Here is a 16,552-nt window from a genome sequence, read left to right as displayed (position 1 = left end):
TAAATAAATAAATAAATAAAACTAAATATGTTTAGAGGAGACATATTTAGCTATCTTTCTAAACCAGATGTTAAAATGGATCAAAAAATTTTTGTGTTACTTTGGAAGCATTAAAAACTCATATGTGGGGGCTGGGGAAATGGCTCAGTGGAATAAGAGTTTCCCTGGGAAGCGAAAGGGCCTGAGTTCAATCCCCGGTTCCTCAAAAAACAAACAAACAAACAAACAAAAAAAACTCATATGTGTATAATCTTTGTCTATAAAAGTGCGCTTTGCATATTTTACTGTTAGCAATTTCAAATGTTTAAAATAAAATCTCATTAAGATGACTGGTCTAAAGTCTACTATGATGAAATTTTTTTTTCTATTTAAAAAAAAAGCAAAAGAAAAATGAAGGGGTGCATTTTGCTTTCTGTAGAGTCCAGCTCATCTTACATTGCCATTTTATAATTACAAATGGAGATGAGTTCTCTGAAGTATATGAAAATATCCCATGAAACAATGACAACCATACCTCAGTTAAACTGGAGCTTTTCTTCTAGATTTGAGCAGGAAATTGTAAGAAAAAGTTACTAATAAAAGAGGATAGGACAGCTGGAAACTCTTGAAGGCATATCCTTCAACAAGGAATTTCTGAACAGAACCTCAGGCACAGGAAATACTATCAAGTGTCAGCAAATGGGATAAGATCAAATTAAGAAGTTTCTATACAGCAAAGCAAACAGAATAGCCGATGTGCAGACTGAGAAAAAATTTCGGCTATTTTTCAGAGAAAGAAATATATATTACATATTACATATTACATATTATATATAGAGAGTACATAAAAATCTATAAAGAAATCAAAACTCAAATGTTCTCCCCCAAAATAGAAATGGGGCAACTGAAATGAATAGGCAATTCTTGGAGGTACAAATGGCCCATAAATACATGAAAAAAGTTCAACATCTTGGATCATTGCAGAGACGTAAATTAAAGCAACACTGAGATTCCATTTTACTCCACAAATAATAACTATCATCAAGATATCTACCAAAAACATATGTGATGAGGCTGCAAGGAAAGAGAGACATTTCTATATTTGGTAGGAATGAGAACTGGCACAATTACATAGAAAGCAGTATGAAGATTCCTCAAAAAGCTAAATCCAGAAATTCAATTTGACTCTGTTCTTTCCTGTCTGGATACCTTACTAAGTACATTATATTACATTGACACAAGTCTGCCTGTGTTCATAGCAGCACGATTCATAGCTAAGTTTTCACAGAGGACTATACATCCGTCAGCAGATAAATGCATCAAGAAAATGTGGTACTTGTGCAATATGCACTACTGTGCCATAAAGAAAGATAAATTCAAGTCATTTGGGAGAAGATATATGTATCTTGAGACCATAATGTAAAGTTGAAATAAATCAGACACACAAGCTTAAATATTGCATTTTTTCTCTTATATGAGAAACCCAAATTATGAATAAAGAGAAAAATAAATTATAGATAATAAGAAGTAGAAAAATAGTTTTGTTCCCCTTCCAGTGGAAAGAGGATCAAGGAATAGAGGCAGGAGACAAAGAATTGAGATGTGTTATGTCCAAATACCAACTCCACAGAAAGAATGCAATGATTATGTAGTGCAAACATGTAATAATAAAAATAAAAACTAAGGACAAAAAATAGATACGAAAATGTACAGGGTGGAAAGAACAAGTGCCAAACATTGGTAAAAAGTGGAATCTCACTATAGTCAAAAGCTGAACATGACAATAGGTGGTGAAGCATGGGCGGTGAGACAAGCAAGGCCATACCTCTCTCTGCACTCCTCGTGAATAGAACCATCAGTGTCTATGGAAGGTACACATTGGGATGTAAGTTCTTTTCAGTGGAGAGTGGCAGGACAAGCTGGAAGAACAGCATCACTTACTCGGTACAACTTGCCAAATACAGTATGCTTCCCTGGCCTTTATGACAGCTCATTGTGTTTCTTTTCACTGTCTTCATTTACTTTAATTTTTCTGATGTCACAGTTTTTGGTATCCTTGCCTAATCCCCTTCATTAGATTATGAGCTCCTGGCCTAGCACTCTCATAACACATATTTGCTGAGCTCAGAGAGAAGGCATTGCAAATACCAAGCTTATCTGTGGATTAGCAGAAGATCACTAGGTCCACAGGGACCTGTCATTTAAAATACCTCCTAAAATGTATAAAGTATATTTTTCATCTTTGGAGTATTTTGCCTCTTCATATATCAGCACTTTTCAGTTGCTATTCTCATATTTGTGGGGGGGTTTATATTATTTATGTATGCATTCATCTATACCACATTTGGTACTAGAAAGTATTTAACGAACCATTTACAGAAATAAACTAATAGCTATTTCAATTAAAATATGCATGTTACTCAGACCTTCTCAATTTCAATACGCCAATAATAGCAATGATCAAAGCTCTTTCTATCAGATCTTACAAAATCTCCATAAAATCAATGGCATACCTGAATTACATAGCACCTAGATCAATGTCAGAAATTATTATTTCTGTGAACATAATGATTACATGAGGGTTCTCCATGATACTGAACCTACAGTGTATGTGTATGTTTGAGCTTTAGGGTCAGCGAGATTTAAGACATTAGCTGACATATAAGGAATACTTCTGAAATCTGGCAATCTGGGGACCAGGAAAGAAACTGTTGCAAGTTCGAGTCTGAAAATTGTTTGCTGAAGAATTCCTTCCTTCTAGGGAAAGAATCATTATTTTGCACTATTTAGTCCTTCAAGTGATTGGATGATGTCCACCTAATCATGGAGGCAGTCTGCTTTACTCAAATCCCAACAGTACAAATGTGAACATCATCATGAAACCCCCTCACAGAAATATGCACAATAAGTTTGATCAAATATGCGGGCACTGTGGGTCCAGACAAGCAGATAAATACAATCAACCATCATAAATTTACCCCTTCACAACTTGGCACCCATATGTCTTATCTTAAATTATAATATTCTCCCAAAGAGAATAACCACAACATGCCATACTCCACCTGCATCACACAACCATATTGCAAACAGCCAAAAATGCACTAACTGCCAACAAGAGGATGCAAATCTTTGAATAATGTTATGTTTCTCTTTGATATCTTATAACTTAAATACTATTGCATAAAGCCAGTACTAAATTCTGTTAAAGAAAATCATAATAAATCTTATATTGAACAGAAAAAGATAATAAAGAAAACAAATAAGGTGTTTGTTTAATAAATACATATTTTTAATAAGATGTACTGATACAATTACAGTTGTCTGTAGTTGCAGCTGATGTCTATAATTACCTTCTTCTATACCCATTTCACATTACTTGTGCCCTCAGTTAGTCATGATCTGTTTGCTGCATCTGATTAAACAACTAAATTAATTGTCCCTGAAGGGTTTGGGTCATTTCTTATCCCACTTGGATGGAGCTGATATAATTGTCCACTGACCTTAGTCAGGAATCTTGAATCACACTAATATTCAAAATACGACCTAAGGTACAGTGATGGGGGGGTGTTCTAACCCAGACATGATGCTCTCTTCCTTGTCTCCTCTAGTGAGCAATAGTCTAACTTCTCCTTTGTAGTCAGGATTAATTACTCCAGCTGAAACAGTAAGTCCCTTCCTCGTCAGTTGAGTCTGAGACATGAAGAGCTCCAATTAGCCTGACAGCACTCTTAACTTCCAGCAAGGAAAATCACTATTCTTTCTCTGATGGGAGCTTCATCCCTTTGTAACAAAGATTTCTACATGTGGTTATGAGGACAATGAAGGGGATCATGTTGTTGTTGTTCATAGCCCAGCAATGTCTTATAGACAGTTATAGAATTTATCCATTTTGTGGTCCCAGGAATTGAACTCAGAGCCTTGTCCTTGCCAGGAAGGCACTTGTGCCACTGAGCTATATTTTCAGTCCTATTTTATGTGTTTTCATCTTGGTAATCAACAGTAATCAGTCTATAGGCAGTCTATCAGTAGAATGAATGTGACACATTAATTTTTTGAATCTTCAAGAAACAGTTAACAAAAGTAATGACTACGATATACTGAATGTCCCACTAAACACATTATTCTTGTCAGTGCTTTATATACATCAATTTGCTTCATAAGCCAACCTGAGATGCAGACACTACTCACCCATTTCATAGTTGATAAAAGCAGCATTCTGGTATTAATAAACTAAAGGCACATTTCTCTTACATGTCAGAGTTGTGATTGAAAACTTTATGTAGCTCCATTATCAAAAACTAACAAATATATGTTTTGCAATTCCTTTAATCCATTTCTAGGAACACCTGGATGTTAAATTTACAATAGTGTATTTCTTTTCTTATTCTAGAATAAATATATTGTAGCAACCCTACCCTCTTTTTGAGACAGGCTCTTTCTATGTGGTTCAGATTGACCTTGAACTTACTATGTTGCTCAGACAGGGCTCAAGCTCCCAGTGATCTTCCTAGTTTAGCCCACTGAGTGCTAGGATTATGGCTTTGCCACAATATCTAGCTTCTAGGACTTTTCATGGTGTGTTAATAAATATTTTTACTCATCTCTTGTTTTTCCAAATGACCTAGATTTAATCACAGGAAGCAAACTAAATGAAAAGCTTACAATAGAGAAGAATTACATGTCAGTGCCTTTTGCAAACTGAGCTGGGACACAGAGGGACTAGGGGCTGCCCCTCAACTTGATCCCTTCGAAACAGAGGTGTCCACAGTGTTCCTGGCATACTGGCTGAGGAAAAAGCAAGACTGCTGGTCTGTGTGCTAAAGTCGCCTTGCCCACCATTCCCTCCTGGCCAGCATCAGGAGCCTCACCCTGCTGGCTCTGATCTTCACCCTTCTTTTTGTGGCCCGAGACGATGTTATCAGTCCTTAGCAACAAAACTGCCATCTCCACTGCTGTCTTGTATATTTGCAGCTTCACAGCCAAAGGCTCCCACATGCCCAGTTCCTTCGTGCCCTCCAAGGCCCCTGTCTCTGTTTACACCCCAGATCTCACAACCTTCTTGTGTGTGTGTTTGGCCTGAAAAAAGGTCAGCAGGCGTATGGTGCTTGCCCCACAGTTCTGGATGAGTGTGTGAGGGATGACCCCCAGAGCCTGGGCTACAGCCCTTCAAGGCCACTGCTCCACACCATTCATGGCCTTGGAATTTTCTGTCAAGGCATAGGCCACAGCCATTTTGAAGGCACCACCTCCTGGCACCAGCTGAGGGTCCAGGAGCAGGTTGCAGCACACTTGCATGGTGTCCTGTAGGTTGTGCTCTACTTCCGAGAGAATTTCTCTGCTGGCTCCTCTGAGGAAGATGATACAGGCCTTGAGGTGTTTGCATTCAGTGATGAATGTAAAATACTCATCTCCAATGTGCTTGATATCCAGCAGGCCTGCTTCTGTCCCAACATCATTTTCTCTCAGCTCTTCTGGTCAGCTAACTATACAGACCCCACAGGCTCTAGTAATCTGATTACTGTTTGTCTTCCAAATTCTATGGATGGCTGTGATACTGGACTGCAAGAGGTAGTGCTGAGCCAAATCTGAAATGCCCTTTTCTGTGATGACTACATCAGGCTTCAACTGGATGATGTCCTCACAGTGCTGCTGAATATACTCTTCTTCCATATGGAGGACTTGGGCAAAGTCTTCCCCTCCTGTAATCTCAATGTCTATCTGGCTTTCTCCTTTCTTGTATTCCAGAGATGAATCCAGCAGTATAATTTGAGGGTTCTTTATATAGCACCTCATTTGTGAATAGGTCACATCCTTGTTAATCATGATGCCACACAGGACACCACGAGTCTTCAATGATACCCCCAGGTATCATTTCCACTTTTGCATATTTCTTGAAGTCAATCTCTTTCTGGCCATTTTCCTCCAATTGTGCAGTCTTGACTGGATCCAGGGCAATGCTACAAGCCAAAGAAGACCAGCAACTGGTTACTTTGCTAGTAATGGAGCTATTGGTGAAGTTTAGCATCACATCACAGTTATTGATGTCAGCAGGTATGCTGATTTTCTTCAGAGTGCTGATCATATCATCCAGGGCTTTGCAGTAAGCACTGATCACAACTGTTGGGTGCATCTGCTTCTCCAGAAGGTGCTCAGCCACAGACAGCATCTCCCCCACAAGAATAATTGCCAAAGTGGTCCCATCTCCAACCTCTTCATCTTGTGTCCTGCTAAATTTCAATCATTGACTTGGCTGCTGGATGCTGGACTTGAATCTCTTGAAGAATATCACTGCCATCATTGGTCATCACAATGCCTCCCATTGCATCTAAAAGCATCTTCATCATGGACTTGGGTCCCAAACATATTCCAATTATATCTACAATAGTCTTAGCAGCTTTGCTGTTTCCAGATTGAACTTTTCTTTCAGATTCACACTTTGTATTCCAGCTGAGAACGAGCATGGCATGGTGGCCCATGAGGGTGATGCATTGCGAAGCCAGGTACCCAGAGCAGGGAGAACTGGCAGAATATTCTGGAGAGAGACACAGAGAGAACCAGGAACAATGCCTCCTCGGGGCTGACACCTAAACCCCTACTCATCTATTTTTCCAACCTCTTTTCCTCCTTAAAGAATAGGATTTGTGTACATATTTCCTTGTATTTAACACAGAAGGTGGAGAAAATTGAATATTATCCAGTTATTCATGCACCTAGTCAAAAACCATAATGAAATGCAAATTTATTTATTCAGATTTAATGATACAGGGACTGTTGCAAAAAATGTTGATTTAAATGCAGGTAAACAGACTCACAGACTGAATTTCAGGAAAACTCAGGTTAAATACTGGATCTTATTCATAAATAATTTGTGATCTGTATGGATTTTTTTGAGACATAGGTTAGCTACATATCTCATACTGGCATTAGTCTCACTACATAATCCCAAACTCATGGCAGTCATCCTGTCTCAGCCTCTCCCAAGTGCTGAGGTTACACATTCACACCCGGCCTCTAAATGAATTTCTTAGTACTTGTTTCCTCATATATACACAAAAATCATACAGTTGGCTTATCTAAAAACACTCTGCTTGTTTGAACAGTGTGTGAGACTATAATTTAAATCAGTTCTTCTGTTCTCCCTGTCAATACATAGCACTATACCTCCCAGCCCACCTTGTAGACATATGGGAGCCATGTGACTTCCTCTATTGACAGTGGGTTAAACTGACATGTGTGAAACCTTCCTTCTCTCTTTCTCTGCTGCATTAGTCAGAGAAGGAGCATGTTGAGATGGGAGAGCAAAAGATGAAAGTGGACTCCATCTCCCTGTGCACTGATTGGAAGAGAGCTTCCCTGGAATGGATTTCCTTAATTGAAAAAAAAAAAAAAAAAAAGCATATGATTCTAGGCTTGCACCCCAGAGCCAAATAATCTCACTAATTTGAGAAAAATGGGTATGAAAAGGCAAATAAAAATATTTTTAAAACCTCATATCAAATATTACATTTGATCCATGACACTTGGGGTTAGCTAATAATATCTATGGTTTTTTTTTTTTTTTTTTTTTTTGGTTGTTTTGTTTTTGGTGCAGTGTCTCACTGTGCAGATCACACTCATAGTGATCCTCCTGTTTTCAGCCTCCCCAGAGCAGGAATTACTCAGTCTCTGACTAAGTACGCCCAGGGGTGGGGCAGGTGAAGCGTCTGATGCCAGGGATTGGACCCCAACCCCTAAGCTTGACTAAGCAGGCGCTCAGTCCACTGAGCGATTTCGCCAGACCTCGATGTATGAAATTCAATCAAGACTTCGAGCCAATTTTGTTGCCAAAAAATACCATACTCTAAAGAGGCAAAGAAGTCATGACTTAAATATGAGACTTAAAATGATTCTTGGTCCATGAATAATTTTCATTTTATGAGAAAGCTGTATAGCCTTCTGTGAGAACACATATAATTCAATGTCACTTTAAATTTAACAGGAGAAAGAAGCCTCAGAAAGACGTGAGTAAAGGTATATAGGAAACAATGCTAAACCTGAAAGCCAAGTAGGAAGAGATAATCACAAGAGGGAGTCAAATGGGAATTTTAAAAGATAAGAGACCTTCAGCAGCTAGACCCCAAAGCCAATCAATATCATGTCAACTGCAAATACAATGCTATGTATTCAGTCTGTTTGTGGGGGGGAATGTGCTACTCCAGTGCCAGCTTAACCTGAACATTACTGATTCAACTTGTATTTTATAAAAACATAGTAAGTGATTTCTTACCGCTAATCAGTCAGTCACGATTTTGTGCTGCAACATAATATTGACAGCTACTTCTCACTAACCAGAATATCCCCAGACAAAAGATGGAGAAAGTGACTCAATATCATAAGGCAAACTGAGTCACTGTCAGTCTTCAAGGGTTAGCTGTAAAACACTTTCTAAAATATTAAGGTGGGAAATTTGGTCCAATTTTAGGTTGTTTAAAAATAATACTTACTTGAACTGACTTTAATTCTCTCTGATACCAAGGATTATAAGTGTGTGTGTGTGTGTGTGTGTGTGTGTGTGTGTGTCCTAGGAAGTACTTTCATAAATATACTTATAATATTATAATATCAGGTACTTCAGTAAGCTAATTCCTACACCAAAAGTAATAACAAATAGTGCAGGAGAGCAACACTCAAGTTGAAACACAGCTTGCCTTTTGCTGAGCATCCAGATTTGTCACTTAGCAGTGATTAAAAGCTTCAGATCAGCCATGCTATAATTGGCAATGCTTTGAAAGAGTCAAGCTGAAAGCCCATTGGAGACCAAATCCAATAATAACCAAGGTGTCCTGAGAACATATTTTACAACTCTGTTTCTGATCTCACCAGCAAAAAGCATTGACACCATTGCTTTCCAATAAGAAACACTTCTTTCTCTTCTACTTATCATAGAGATCAAATGCATTGTCTTTTGTTCTTAATAATTAGTTCATTTTCTTGTCTGTCTTCTCTTCCAGATGACCTTTGAGAGGTCTGAGATATTTACAGATGCTCAATCAGTGTTTAGGAGGCATACATGAATCAGCGTGGCCAATCTTAAGGGTGCACCTGAATGAGTGATTCGGACAAGATCCAAAAATTACAATTCAATTATCTGCTTTCTTTGTGGTGTGTTTGCAGGATGGAAAACTTTTCAGCCATTCTTCTCAGGTTGCCATATATATTTCAGTGTGATACCATGCTCAATGGGGAAGTTGACGTAGGATTTTAGTTTTAAGGATGTTCGTCCCATAGCAGCATCATAACTGCCATCTAGAGAGAAATTACCACTTAATACTCTTCTGAATACATATATATTATATATGATATATAGGTGATATATATATATATATATATATATATATATATATATATATGAGAGAGAGAGAGAGAGAGAGAGAGAGAGAGAGAGAGAGGCTGTGTCTCAGAGTATCAACACCCCAATCCTAAACTTCAAAATTTTATTTTTTTATTCCATTTTTAAGCTTTCAGTTCAACAGATTTTCTCTGGAACTTGGGCTATGGAGATTCCACAGAAAAATGCACTGCTAGGAGTAGCAACCAGAAGCATGGATCAACCCACGGCTCGCAGAGCTGAAGCTGTGCACAAGGGATGCGTTCAGATTCTACTTGCGCTTTATTGGGGAGAGCACTGCAAAATGCCAGCCTCATTACAGATCATCTTCTATTAACTACAATTTTATCTTAAAAATTTTTAGTTACATGATGTTGCAATAAAATATTATAAATGCAATAAAAGCTATGTAGTATCCACATAACATTGTTTTTGGCTTTCAGCATGTAGTATTTAATACATTCCATTCAGTGCTTTTTTGATAAAATAGTCTTTGTATTAAAATATTTTGCCCAACTAAAGGTTAATATGAGTTTTGTTATGCTAGGTTAAGCTGTGATGTTCAGAAGACTAAGGGTAATATATATATAATATATATATTTGTAATGTATAATGTTTTCATCTTAATTTGGATTTATTGGGCATAACCAATAAATTAGTTATGGTTTTCTCTTTTATAACCCCAACATAATGCAAGGAACATCCATAATGTGAAAACAATACAAGGCTTTCCATTGTGCCTTCATTCACCTGCCACTCCAAACATTTCTCCACCCCTGTACACTACTTCCTCTCTGTTAGAATCATGTAAGTATATCATCTTGCAGACTAGCATTCAGAAACCAGTTCAGGCCAGTGTACTTCATCTCTGGGCAACTTCTTTGTGAAGGTGGCTCCAGCTGACCATATGTCTACTGAAGGCCATTGATTGTTTTCTCTTTTATTCCCCCTTTTCCAGGTACTGATTGTAATTCCTGACCTGATCCGTTTGCTTTTAGAATAGTACGAGCTCCTTTACTTTTGGGGCCCTAAGTTTTTCCACCATTAAAACTACATTGTATACTGCCTTCATAAAATGCACTTTTGTAAATAGCACCAATGTTTATAAAAAATTATGTATACCATCTGTTTCTTTTGGCATTCTGAAAGGGTAGCACACATTGTGAAGAATAATCATTACTTCTTCACTATACTATGATAACAGACTGATTATAGTAGAAAAAAGACATTCCCAAAAAGATCCCACTGGTTCTTAATGAGGAACAATTCTATAAAAATACAGAATCTATTTGCCAAGTAACTGAAACCATTGTTTCATATAGCTAGTTACCCAAAACAGTAGAACTTGAAATCTAAGGAAATACTTGTAAGGCCTTTCTAGGAACATAAAAATAAACCCAATAAAAACAACAAAAATTACACTTTTCCAAAATATTCTTTACAGCCAATTTTCCTAAATTAATTCCTAATAATAATCCAAGATACATGTTTTAAATATTAAGTATATTAAACGATGATTGTATTATATGCTTTTATTGAAAATTACTTTATCATAGTTTGTTGTACTATCTTATTGATTTGCTATTGGTTATTGTTAATTAAAATGCTCAAGAGCAAAGAACTCAGTTTTTCTCTCAATAAAATTATGGAAAAAAATAAATAAATAAAATGTTTAAGTACATTTACATGCAATAAAATTAACCCTTTTGAGGTTTAAAAAAAAAAAAAGAACTCAGTTTTAGTGCTGTCTTTTAGCCACCAGATTTTTATCTTCTAATAGTATACTTCAAGGTCAAGGGTGTTTATTGAGTTTAGATGAAAAGCAATCAAAGTAGTTTGGATCTTAAGACACAGAGGAAGAGAAACTTGAAATTTTTGCTTACCCTAAAGATTGCTGCTTTGATCACAATACGCTATCTGAGGAGTCTCTGGGTATTTGCTGAATTTAAAGGTTTAGAGTAGAAGGGCTTTTTTTTCTCTCTCTCTCTTTTTTCTTCTTCACTAGTTGTAGAGTGATAGTAATTATTGCCTTTTATTCCAAGCAATTTTGTTCTCTGAGCAACTGCATTTTAAATTCTCTGATCTATCTCCAAGGTAATCTTAAAGTCAACAGACTGCTAAATTCGTCACTTTCTGGGGCGCAGGAATCTGTTTGGTAATGTCAAAAGTCAGTTTCTCACCTTTATTTAAAGCTATCCAGAAATAATCTGCATAGACTTTCTGTGTGTATTTGACCTCATGAAACCTGGTGGATTTAAGTTAAAAGATTAGTAAATGGATGTTCATAATCTTTTTTAAAATTAATATTTTGAGAAAGAAATAGCAATGAGACACAAAACAGGTTAGTAGGAAAGTTACAATAATTAATTCATTGTATATTGTTGTCTTCATAGTAGTTACTCATAGTACAAGTTGCAGACATGATATCTTGTCTAAACATTATTAGTACAAATCTTTCTTCTCGTTGAAAGAGAGGAGAAAGTAACTGTATATCTATCCTCTTTGTATATACATATATATATATTTTTTTTTCACTATGAAATGGTCCTTCATTTATATACCTCTTTTTTGTTTAGCTTTGACAGAGATGGGTAATCCATTGTCATTCAAATATTGTAGGTGTGTGAACTCAGCAAAGTAATCCAATATAGTCTACTGCCAACGTTTTGGCCCTAGTCCCTCAAATTCGGTGAGGACTCAGGACATAGAGAATCTATGCTGTAACATGCTGTAACTCAGTGGTGTCCCAAATTCTCTTTTCAAGGAGATTATGGGATCACAGAGGAAAGTGACTGATGATGTAGGGTGTGCCTAAGGAGAGTCACCTAGAGAGAAAACTTTCTCTCAGGCTTTCACAGAGAGCAAATTGACTAGTAGTCTTTTGAAGAGACTGTTTGATGAACTTCCCAAAGCACAAATGAATAAAGTTTTATTACTATTTTGCAAATATTGAACACTCCTGTTTGTTGGTGTAAAAGGACCATATTCTATTGAAATGCTATAGGTAGACAATTTTTGAAAGAAAGAGTGTATAAAGTCAATGTATAAGAGAAATACTTAAAATCACAGATTATCAAAAAAATTAAAATGAGACAGCATTTCTCTTACCTATCAGAATAAAAACAACTACATGCATAATATTCTAGTCCTGATGGAGACATAGGAAAATACACATTCTTGATACAAAGTAAATATATCTCTTTTGAAGTCCTACAATTATTATGGAAAGATGAAAACTAAAAACATGGTTTTTTTGTTTGTTTGTTTTTTTGGTGGAACCAGGGATCGAACTCAGGTCCTTGAGCTTGCCAGGGAAGTGCTTATTCCACTGAGCCATCTCCCCAGCCCCCTAAAAACATGTTTTTGATCAGGTACTTCTACTTTGTATAAATAAAATAACAAATATGCATGAATTTTTCTACAATGACATGTAATCCTTTATAGTGATAGAAAGAATGAACATCAATAGGGTAGAATAAATTGATTTAATATAGTGTCAGTCATATTTCAAAGAACTCTTTACATCCATCTTTACTAATTTGGAAAAGGAGTAGTGATGTGATTTTATGCAAACAATAATTTGTAAATAAACATGTATATATGCCATCATGACATTTTTAAGAAAATAATACTAAAACTGTTTATATATGTGGTGGCCAGCCTCCATGGTTTCTCCAAGTGACACTTGACTCCTTGTATTCATATCTCCAAAGATGTATCAGTGTCATTTTCTAGAACCAACAAAGTATAGCAGAAACAATGGTACAGGACTTACCTTACTTATCTTATAAGTAATAAAAGGCATTGCCATTTACAGCTTGTTCCTATAATTGAATTGCTTTTCCTGGAGGAAGGTAACTTCCATGTGGGAAAAAAGCTCAAGCAGCTCTCTGCAGAGGGTCATGTTGTGAGGATCTGAGGCCTCCTCTTGAGAACCAGTCAGAGTCTGAGACCTAGGCCAATAACTTAGTAAGTTAGTCTTCCCAGAAGGAAATTCTTGAGCCCTAGTCAAACTCTCACTTGATTACAATACCAGGAAGCATTTTTACCTTGTCCTAATAAGAGCTTTTGCAGCTGAAGCACCTACCTAAGGTTCTCCTGGATTTCTGACTCTGTGCTATGGTGTAAAAATATCTGAAGCTTCTTTTGGAGGTACTAAAATTTTGAGTAATTTGTTGTGTGACAATAGTTAACTAATACAATATGGAGTAAACTGTTGGAGGGCACATATGCTAATGGAAATTAATCATTGTTAATGTTATCATTATTTAATTCATGATTTTCAAATGTTTGAATTTCTATTTTTAAATTTTGGATTTCAGTTACTATGCAGAAGTAGTTAAATGCTCCCCGTAGCATCCTAGTGATTTATTCATTTAACCAATAAAGAGAGACATAACAATGGAATGCATTTTTGGAAGTGTTCAAGGATTTTATCAGTGTGTAAAACTTTTAGAAAGTACTTATAGAAATGTGCATATTATCGATCAGCTGCTCAATGTAGCCTTTTCATGCAATTAAGAGATGTAAAGATGAGACATTAGAGGCTGCTACTTGTGCAATACAATATCCTTTTTTATGGTACTTACAAAAAATTAAGTTTGAAGTTCACTATAAAATAATAACAAGATGTAAAATATAATAAAACATCTTAGTTACTTTTATGTCATTGCTGAGATAAAATACCCATACGCAACACCTAAAGTTGAATTAGTAAAGGTTTATTTAGCTCATAGTTTATAGGAGTTTCAGTTCATAATTAGCTGGATACCAGACAGGGTGGCACAGAATAGGAGATTGCAGAGAAAAAACAGTTCACGGTAGGTAGAAGACAACAAGAGGAATCAAAAAAGGGATGAGAGAAGCCTCTGTCTAACCTTTATATTTTTATCTGAACTACCTGGTGGGGGTGGTGCCAAATCAGTTGGTATGCTCATTTAGTAATCATCCACCCTCAATCCTAGGACCCTTAATCCTAGAATCGCACCATGAGTCAATCAAACATTCTAGATTCAGCCCACTCTGAGTAAACCACACATGACTGCATGAGGTATTGAGGGGACTTCTAGACACAAGTCATAAGAACACATAAAGCATCACAAAATAATGGGGTTTCTTAATATTATTAAGCATTTTGTATTATACAAAACTGCATATGCTCTTTTTACATACACTGTTGATGGATTTACACCCATGTTACACAATTTTGGGAATGATGCATTGTGTTATGAGACTATAACATAACACAAGGCAGTATAAAGTTATTAGCTTTGTTATAAAGCATTTGACTACTAGCATGTAGGTAGGCTATTGTTAACTCAAAGGTCACTATCTGGTGAATGAAAGCAATGCTAACTCTGAATAAGTATTTTCAGTCAGGGTCTGTTATATCATGATTTGTCCTCAGTTAGATCACATTCCAAGTTAAAAGATAAAAACTTAAATGTATCCTCTTTTATTTTATATCACAATAAATCTTATAGCAATTTTGCACATAAAATATAATTAGAGCATAGAAAAAGAGTGTAATTCTGTTGGCAAGACATTGTTGAAGACTTTACAGAGAAACAACTCTGATAAATAGCTTGAGGAATCAAGAGTTTCTGGAAATAAAAAGGGAACATGAGAAAGAAAAAGGTTAGAAAATATTGTACATTTGAGATTTATTAAAGTTCTACTGTTCTTTGGCATATAATTCTGCTCAAGGCTTTCACAACCACAGAATATAAAAATTAAGAACTGTGTTAGACAGCATGACAAGTTACAGTTATTTATTTGTACATTAAATTACTATGAGTATCAACATTAAAGAAGAAATTTTTCTGTATTACTCAGCTTCAAGATTCACATTGGTAAATCTGATGATCTAGAGTAAGATGTGAGGACATGGACTTTTTAACATGTATTTTAGTACAGAGACCATAGGGTTTCTCTACACAGATAGAACTCATAGTGAGTCCTCCTGTTTTCAGTCTCCCAAGTGCTGGGATTTCAGGTGCGCTCCACCATGTCCAGTCTCAGTCGCTGTCCCAGTGCGTCCAGGGGGCAGGACCGGCAGGGCACACAGGGGGTCAATCCCTGGTCTCTGTGCCTGTCTAAGCAGGCACTTTAGTCCACTGAGCTATTTGATCAGCACTCAGGACGTGGATTTTTACTAAGATATCAACCCATATATAATACATGGGCAAACATCATCACGCTGAATATTTCAGCACCTCTGATAAGACTTTACTGTGTTCCCTCATAAATTCAGGTTTCACCAGTGTGATAACACTGATAGGTAGGGTCTTTAACGTAAGAGTAGACCATGAAACTTTCTTTGCTATGAATGGGTTAAGGAGCCCCTGTAAAAAGTGCCTGACAGGAGTGTAACCCACTGGACTCCCTCCTCCACCTTCTGCCTTGTGTGGTCACAATCTTCCTCCCTTTGAGTATGTTCATGGCCTTCCAAGATCTCTTATCTGTAAGACATAAATTTCAAATGCTTAGTAGATTTTCCAGATGGCCTGAGACTAAGCCATTTTCAGGGTGAGTGATAATAACACTTCATAATCGGTGCCAATTTAATTGTACTTGAAAAGGCAGACTGAATTAGCTCTATCTTTTGTATTTCACAGGATTTCTTTGGAAGACATCAATACTTATGACCATTCCTAAAGTTACAAATGGTAACAATAAATGGAAAATTATTACCATGTATGGTGAGCAACTATTGGGCTCATGCTTTTAGAAAACAGGATCTTGTACATAAAGCAGACAAAATGACTTAAATAAATGAAAATTATGCTTCTCATTTCTCTCACATTTCACAATGTGATAATTAATATCTTAGGGATTCATCAGTGTGAACTTTATTTTTATGATATCTCATTTCTGCATATAGTGTAATTGAGAGTTGTCTTTTTTCATCTATTTTATGCTATTTGGAAAGGAATCATGAAGCAGCAACACAATAGGAAAATTGACAGCTTTCCTTCAATGTCCTCATTACTATTATACCTGTTAAATACTGACCACTAAAGTGCAGGTCTATGCTGAAGGAAAAGCTAATTTTGTGGAGAAGCAATTTCCATAAATGACTCCAACAACAAAACATTTTACAATGTTTGAATGAAAAGGTAATTTATAAATTATGGATGTATAGGTTAAAATTAGAGAAAAATCTAACTGTTCTAGCTCATAGAATTAATTAGTAGGAAATCTACC

General features: G+C 36.3%; 1 pseudogene; it reads right to left on the bottom strand.

Annotated features, from left to right (window-relative positions):
- Nucleotides 1-4,698: 4,698 nt before the first annotated feature.
- On the bottom strand, nt 4,699-6,515 carry LOC101568428 (annotated as a pseudogene).
- Nucleotides 6,516-16,552: the final 10,037 nt, after the last annotated feature.

Source organism: Octodon degus, unplaced genomic scaffold (genome assembly GCF_000260255.1).
Source record: "Octodon degus isolate 3935 unplaced genomic scaffold, OctDeg1.0 scaffold00369, whole genome shotgun sequence".
NCBI lineage: Eukaryota > Metazoa > Chordata > Mammalia > Rodentia > Octodontidae > Octodon > Octodon degus.
The sequence above is the reverse complement of the archived record's forward strand: the minus strand, read 5'-3'. Positions and strand labels throughout refer to the sequence as shown.